Source organism: Anser cygnoides, chromosome 3 (genome assembly GCF_040182565.1).
Source record: "Anser cygnoides isolate HZ-2024a breed goose chromosome 3, Taihu_goose_T2T_genome, whole genome shotgun sequence".
Lineage (NCBI taxonomy): Eukaryota > Metazoa > Chordata > Aves > Anseriformes > Anatidae > Anser > Anser cygnoides.
This window is the reverse complement of record NC_089875.1, coordinates 75,180,838-75,188,778: the sequence shown is the minus strand read 5'-3', so window position 1 is coordinate 75,188,778 and position 7,941 is coordinate 75,180,838. Positions and strand designations below refer to the sequence as shown.

The window sequence follows — 7,941 nt, the reverse complement described above, 5'->3', positions numbered from 1 at the left end:
CACCTTGTCACCATTGTCATTTATATACATTAATCTGTCATTCATCTCCCCTCTGCTCTCCTTGGAGGTATGTCAGTGATTAGATTATGCTCTCTGAAGGAGCCTAGTATGGGCCTAACTCTGTCCTAAGTCAATAACAAATCTGCTTGTGTGAGGACTTCAGTGCAGGTAGAGAATAGTTCTAAGCTCCTTCCTTCCTCACCTCTGGTTTACTTCTTTGTTGTGCATGTTCTGTCTTTCTGATTACTTGTCCTCCTTTTCTACCAAATATGCTTAACCGCGACACTGAAATTATTGATGACAGTGAAATATCCTTTGGCCCACTTTACCAAGGTTTTGAATTTCTTTCTATTCTCATTTATATTAGCGTGAATCTGCATTTATTAGTGGAAGTAATATCCAAAGAGAGGTCTGGGGGCCTCACATCATTTCAGGTACCTTGCTGTCTATTGACGTCATCTAACAAGGAACACAGAGCTGAAACAACTTGTAGATCTCTCCAGATTTACAATGGGGATAACAGAAATTGCCTTTTGTAGCTCTGTCATTTATTTTAGAGGACTGTGTTGCATGTTTGCTCCTTGGCAGGATGAGAGCTACGGAGTGAATAAATATACTTCAACCACAAATGAGCAAGCAAATGGAAGGAAGTGCTGTTTGAAAAAACGCTTTCAGTGACTTATTCAAGTTACAAGAATGGCAAGAGGCATTTTCTAGGAAGGAAGAGAGTTTCTAAATTGTTTTATGCAAGATGGCCTGATTTATGACTTCATTCTGAAAAGGAAGTTAGAGGTAACTACTGTGAACGGAATAGCTCTGGCAATACATAAGCACTGTGGATTTTGGTTTCTTTCAGAAATAATATATCACCATGATCATTATTTGTTGCAACATCACAAAATATGATACTGAGATTATATAGCTGTACTCTGTAAGTCCACTTAGTAGTCTCTCTCTCTCTCTCTTTTTTTTTTTTTTTTTCCCCAGTCTGACCTCATTCTAGTGAGAGAGAGCCAACTGCTTTTCCCCACCGTTGTGGCCAATAACTAGCTCCATGTATGACTTATTTGTTTTCTCATCAGTCTTACAGATGTTGGACATTTCTCTAGCTGGCAATATGTCTGATGCCAGAAGACAAGCTGAATAAAGACCTCTTACTGTGAACTAACTAGTCACTCACAGTCATTAGTCACTGAGTACCTTCTTCTGGATTAAATAAATATAGAATGTTACCTAATCAAATTATCTCTATTATCTCAAAGCAAAAGCTGAAGATGGGCCTGATTTCAAACTACAACCATCTCCAGTTCTGGATTTGCATATTAATCAGGCTCCAGATTTACCTCTATTAACAGGCACAACTTAATGTACTGTAGATTTTGAACCCCACAGTTAAAAGCACTTATCATCCAAAGCCTTAGTTCTCACTATTTTACAATGACCATATTTGGTTCAAATTCAGGGTTCTGTTCCATCTCTCTAAATTACCTAATATATACATTTCCTTTATAAACATTAACTTCTACTGAACAAAAAACCACTACAGAATAGCTGGGTTTGACTATTATCACACATAATAACTAAACCTCTTTATCATCCTCGCTGTTGTATGCTTGGGTTAAGCTAACTAGGAAACTGTTCTTGCTTTAAAGTCTCATCTAGAGATGAGCCAGCTTATTACCAGTAATAGCTGTGTATAGAGGACTGAGCCATGCCATGAGGGATAGTCCCTGACAATTCTGGCTTCAGTGGTAAAGTAGGTAGGTAGGTAGATTAAACTGAGATTGTTTTTGCTATCTATTGCAAGGTACCAGCAAGGCTAACAAAGAGACTTTCTCCAGCAGTGGTGGAAGACAGCTAAAATGAAATGCTGGAATGTGGTCATCTACAGAAACAAAATCAGGTAAGTAATCTTTTTGATATTTCTGACAGCTGATACATTTAATTACATCCATAAGACAAGCTACAATCTAGTTTTAAACAGATTTCACCACTTCATTGCTAGTCTGAAACACGTATGTATTCCATTCCTGAGTCAGTTTGCAATGTTCTGTGGCCATCATTTCCTAGTCTAGAAAACAATTAATCAGGAGGGAAAAGGAAAAAAAAAAAAAGAAAAAAGAAAAGAAAAAAAATGTTTTCACTTGTGAGTGCAAAAAGGTGAGGGGAAAAAAAAAAAAAAAAAACAGTTCCCTGCAAAAGCAGAAACACACTATGTAAAAGTATAGAAAATACAATTTACTTTTCTACTTCCAACATAGTATGTGTTGCTTACAGACAGGATTGTATTTTGTCACTGTTCCTTCTAACAGCTGCATATATGTGGTAAAATGTATGCTCTTAAAAGCACTTCTTATTCTCATGGAGGTTGAACTTTCTCTGATGAGGCAAGTCATCCTTATTTTTGGATTGAACAAAAGGAACAAAAATTGAAGATAACTCAGTGTAGGAATGTACTTAAGGGAGCACTGTGGAGTAACAGTGTGAAGTGCCTCATGTCAGCAGTATGCTCCTGGAGGACAGATCCCTGCTCCCTCCATGGAGTAATCTCTTGCATTATTCAGTATTGGTAGAGCTTCTTCACGCTTCTTCACACAAACACTGTACTTTCTCTGTCACTGAAAAACATTTCAAATGCCTTTTTTGTTGTTGTTTCTGTTTCCAATCTTTTCTTGGATTACTGAATGTACAGTGAAACTTCTTATCTTGTGCAGGAATTATGTTTATAACAGAAAAGGAACTCAGGGACTGAATGCCTCAGGGAGTTAGTTGGATGATGGGATGTAGAGACTTTTATCTTAAGGTTGCTTTCTTGAATTAGACCAAAGTTGGTAGTGACCTCAAATTGCCTCAGCCTAATGAATTTTTGGGTCTCCACTGTGAAATGTGTTTGGTGGTGTCAGTTTAATTCCTGGTAAATAGTTGCTTGCGTACTAAATTGCTTCCATAACTGGTATCCTTGTTGGCAGTCTCACAGAGAGGTCAAGGGTTTGATGGGAACAGGGACTGAGCTATTCTTTCATGCTGCATGCTGGCCCCTTGTAGCCATGCGAACTGAAGACCAATGCAGTTTACAGTGGGTCGAGGTTTGGTTGCTTGTTAATCTGTTTCCTTTCATGAACATAAATTGCAATATGCTAACTCTGAAAAATTACTTATGATTTAAAATAAAGCTTCATTCATCCGGGGTCCTTATAGCATTCTGAAGGCCAAGGTATCTCCAGAAGCTTCAGACAAGAAAGGAAGATTTAGCCCATTTCAGGTCGTAGTCTGATTAGCATAGTTGATGATATATATCTGAATATAGATACAGTGCACAAACAGTATAATTCACATAAATAATATGTCAGCACTCCCCTCTCTTTTTCTCTTCCACCAACTGCTCATTTCTGTTTTCTCTATTTTACTGGCATTTGTATTCATGTGAATATGTAAGATACCAGATCAGGAAGATCTACAGGTTACAGAAAAGGAACCAGCAAAAATAAATACACGATGAAGTAAACAAAATCATATTGTTTGCCACATTCATCTAGTCCAAAAAAAATATATTTGTGTTAATTGAAAAGCCTTATTTTATTGCACACATCTACAGATTTAAGATCCTGCAGAGTGTTGTGAACAGCAAGAGAAACGAAAACAAAAGGAGTATTTCATCGATGATTTGCACACATTTTCACAAGTATTTTCAGGACATGTTCATGCAAGTGTGCATTGGAAATTGATGAGACAGAGGCCAGTAGAAAATTCAGCTGTTAGATGGTAACAGATACATGCAAAAAATCAGTAGGATCCTCTTTTCAGACTGCACCGCCAGAACTTACAGCAAAGCTTATTTTATCTGTCAAAAAAGGCATAATAAAATGCAGCCATTGGCACTGTCAGCGTGCATGCCAAGAAGGTCCAAAATGAGTGTTAGTACTGAAAATAACATCTGCTACCTGCATGGACATAGCGTGTGATAAGATGTAAAGTACAGACAGAAATACAGATTGCTTGCTGTCACGCAGATACAGACAGTTACGCTCCAGACCTGAAAGTGAGGTTTGACCACAGCTTTAGCCTACGCATGCAAGTTCTTCAACAACTATTAGTGTAAATTGTATTAAATGCACTCCTACCAGCTGTTTAGGATTTTCAGGACAAGTTTCTTACTGTGTAGTTATAGCATTTACCATTGTAATTTTTAATTACAGGCTCTCATATTAACTGGAGCCACATGATATTATCATGGTGGAAGTGAATAACAACAGTGCTGTTGGAAATCTGTAAGGCTATATGCCACCATCTGAAAGTACTGAGCCGTAATTCATTTTACAGCAAGGTAGGTAGGATCAGTATTTTCCTATAGCTTATACTGTCATATTTGTACATATATTCTATCTGTTTTGCAACATACATGTAAATTATCTGGAATTATTTTTCCAAACATGCTATCTTTCTGAATTTTGAAAATATAATCTGAAGTAGATTTTGCAAGTAATTAAGAAACCACAATGTGTAGTATAAGCATACATACACATATGATAAAAGGACAACATTTACAATACTATGCCCTTTATTTTCTTAATGGATGAACTAGAAACCAATGTTTGCCTTGCATTTTTCTTTTCCTGAGGTGAGACCTGGAGTAATTTCCTTTAAATTGAAGAACTGAGAATGATACAAAATGTGTTAGCGCATGAATATCTAAAAACATCATAAACTTGGCATCACCACAAACACTCAAATGAGCAGAAAATGCTTGTGGAATAATGAAACAAAGGAGACATGAATGCAGCTGGCCATATCATAAACCAAATTTTATGAATGCACTTGTTTGTATCTAAGATGTGGTCTGACTTGAATTTTGCCTGTTTTTCACCAGTTTGTGTAATAAACGGTATTACCTTTCCCCACCAATTTTCCTTGCTTTATTTGTAAAAGCATATTCCATTATTGAAATGACCAGAGTGAAATGAAGTCTACGTGATCTTAGTATGTAATATCTTCTCAACTGGTGTTTTTGAGAACAGATTCCTCACCAATCCGCTGCTTTTCAGAAAAAGCCTGCAGGTGAAAAACCAAGCCTATGGCACAGTTGCACCTGGATGCAGCACAGCTGTCAGCCAGGGAAGGTGAGAAATTATTTTCAGTCTGCAAAGGTAAAAGCATGATTTCTTCTCCTTTCTGTACCTCTGAGAAAGTGTAAGAATGATCTTACACCACCCTTGCTTCTTTCAGGCAAATCTACATGATTTCAGTGAGAGCTGTATACATGAACTGCAAGGACCACATGGCCCAGCACAGCAATTATCTTTTTAACTTACAGAAGTCACTGCCAAGTAACTGGTAGTGATTACACATTTCTCCACTCCATGCATGTAGCTTCACTGGAAAGGAAGAGCACAGCAACTCTGCCTTAGTTTGCACAGAGGCGGCCTGTTCCTGCATTTTCTAAGCCCCAAAAATTCTGGGGTACCAATCCACTGTACACTGACTTACAAATAGCAGCAGCGGGAGAGGGAGCAGGTCCTAGATCATCAAAATTTTAGAAAGCAATTTTCAAGCTGCTGCCAGAGCAATCTGAAATGTCTTAATAAAAGTTTCATCTGTGCATAGTAGCTGAGAACAAAACCAATCTGTTTCCCAGCATTGTTTTGCTTTGCTGCTGTGCTCATATAATGCAAACCCATCAGTACCGCTCTACTGGCAATTTCCATGAAGCTGATTTTCAATAAATCTGCGTATACACTGTGCTAAATTGTTCCTTCTCCTGCATTGCCTTGCAGAGCAGTATTACTCAACACAGTATAAAATTCTTAGTCACCGCTATCACTGGGCTTTCTGTGGCACAGACACAGTTGTTGTTTTTTTTTTTGTGCTGCATTCCTCATTTTACAGAACAAACTGGAGCCTGTTTTTGTTTGAAGAGCATTGGCCAACGTCCCGAACACTACCCATTAGGGTCCAACATGGAGCGTTTTGCCACCTCCCATTTCTTGGGCTACACTGTTCGGTATCATTAAATTTGTACTTGGCAGGAAACTGAGTCATCCATTCTTTCCTTCTTTGATACACCACAGTCAATGGCCATTCAAAGTGGGGATCAGAGCCCAGCAGTTCAGCCCTGCGATATGCTAGTTTCTCCAGAGGAAAAAGAGTGAGCTTCAAGCTCAGGTTTATTATGGTGTTAAATTTATACCCTCCACTTAAGCTAATGATAGACAGTTCTGCTGTCTGATCTGACTGGTCCTCGCTGCCCAACCACTAAAGCACTTTCTGTCATTATCAATTAAAGTGAGGACTGGCAATTAGGGGAAGAAGAAAAGACAGCAGAAAAACCAGCCAAGATTTCAGTGATACATGGAAAACAAGAACATTCCTGCACACTCATCCAAACGTCCAAAGACCATCAGGCAGAACAGCCTGGGAAGCTGTTGTAACATCTGGTAGAGATACAGAGACAGGAGGAAGGGTGGGTTGGAGAAAGGTCTTTGGTAAAACTGAAGAGAGGACCAATGCAACTCACTGCATAGGACCACTTCCTAGAAATAAAGGTTCAGGAGGACTTTATTATCCCCCAAAAGCTTGTATCTCAGAGAAGAAGGTGGGGGGGAGATTGCACATTTGCTGTCAGTGAATTGTAGCACCAGTTGCCAGCACACAACCAGAACAAGCAGGGCATTTTAGGCACCAGGTTCTCCCATGAGACTCTGGAAGGAGCATGCCCCTTGTGATAGGAGTATTGGGGTACCTTACCTCCTGCTCTTCCCATAAAGTCAGGCCTCAATGTGTGAGACTTCTGCACCTGATGACTTAACATTTTGATAGACTTCAGACACTGCAGTAAAGATACACTCCAGATTGTTCTTCCTACTGGCTTAATCTGTGACTTAATTAAGCATGGCAGAGTTATTATAGCAAACTACCTGAAACCGTTCGTGCTCTCATCGTGATGTATTGGGCTTGGCACAGCTACACCACCCACGCTGAAAACATGCTATTGATGACAAAACCTGAAAGTCACCACAGGCCTTTCATAATCTAAATTACAGAGACGGTGTCTGAGTAGTAATCACATGGCAAAGATTCTCTCTCTGCATGTTCAAAAACAGTTGGCCTGTGCAATCAGGCAGAAAGGTCAGGAGATGGACAAGGTTATATCTCCCACAAATCTGCCAGGTTTTAGTCCTCTCATTAACGTGGGCTGAGAAGTTTGCACTCCCATAACATGTGAAATGGCTCTGCTCATGTGATCTGAGGCCTGTTAAGATTTCCCCTTCAAACTACACCCTTGTCTTCCTTCATATAGCTCCATAGGCTAGGATTTGCATTGCGTTATCACATTGATAACCACAAATATAGGTGGCAGCGAACTCAGCTGATCACTGTGAGCCAGCATGTGAAGGTTTACCTGTTAAGCCGAAGTGAGACGTCCCCACGACTGCCCTGATTCTTAGGCTGTCTTGTGAGCCTGACTCCATCGCACACAGAATTTCCCACCCCTCCACCCACTCCCTTCTTGCCTGGTTGGTTGAAAATTAGAAGCTGTTTCTCCTCGTAACTTCCTGGTAATTTGAAAAGAAACAAAAGCTCCCGGGGCACCAGGGAGCACAAGTGGGCATAAGTGTGCATGTCCACAAGGTCCCCCTTGCTCTTTCCATGGTGCAGTCCGGATGCCTCTTGTGGTCAATGGTGTACTCGTTCTGCCTGAAGTCAGACCTGGGTTGCAGTTGCCCTGTTAATGATTTAGTTGAGGGCAATTCTAGAAAGAACAAACACAACAAGAGTTACTTACAGGACTCCAAAGTTCTGCAATCAGCTAAAGAACCGGAGACATGTTTAGTTAGTCGCTAATAACCGAGTGAAATGCAAGCAGGAAATGTCATTTTCTTCAGATAAGGTGCTGAGGATCAAAAGAATTCGGACTCGTTTCCACTGACCATACAGCAATAAACG

General features: G+C 39.8%; 1 long non-coding RNA gene across 2 annotated transcripts; it reads left to right on the top strand.

The window, feature by feature from the left end:
* Positions 1–248: 248 nt before the first annotated feature.
* Positions 249–5,763, top strand: LOC106032528 (uncharacterized). Of its 2 annotated transcripts, none has more exons than XR_001204908.3 (3): positions 249–1,903; positions 4,197–4,324; positions 5,016–5,763. It is a non-coding gene; the product is annotated as an uncharacterized lncRNA (long non-coding RNA). The 2 variants fall into 2 exon arrangements; XR_001204910.3 differs by having other exon boundaries at positions 4,619–5,763.
* The last annotated feature ends 2,178 nt before the right edge of the window (positions 5,764–7,941 follow it).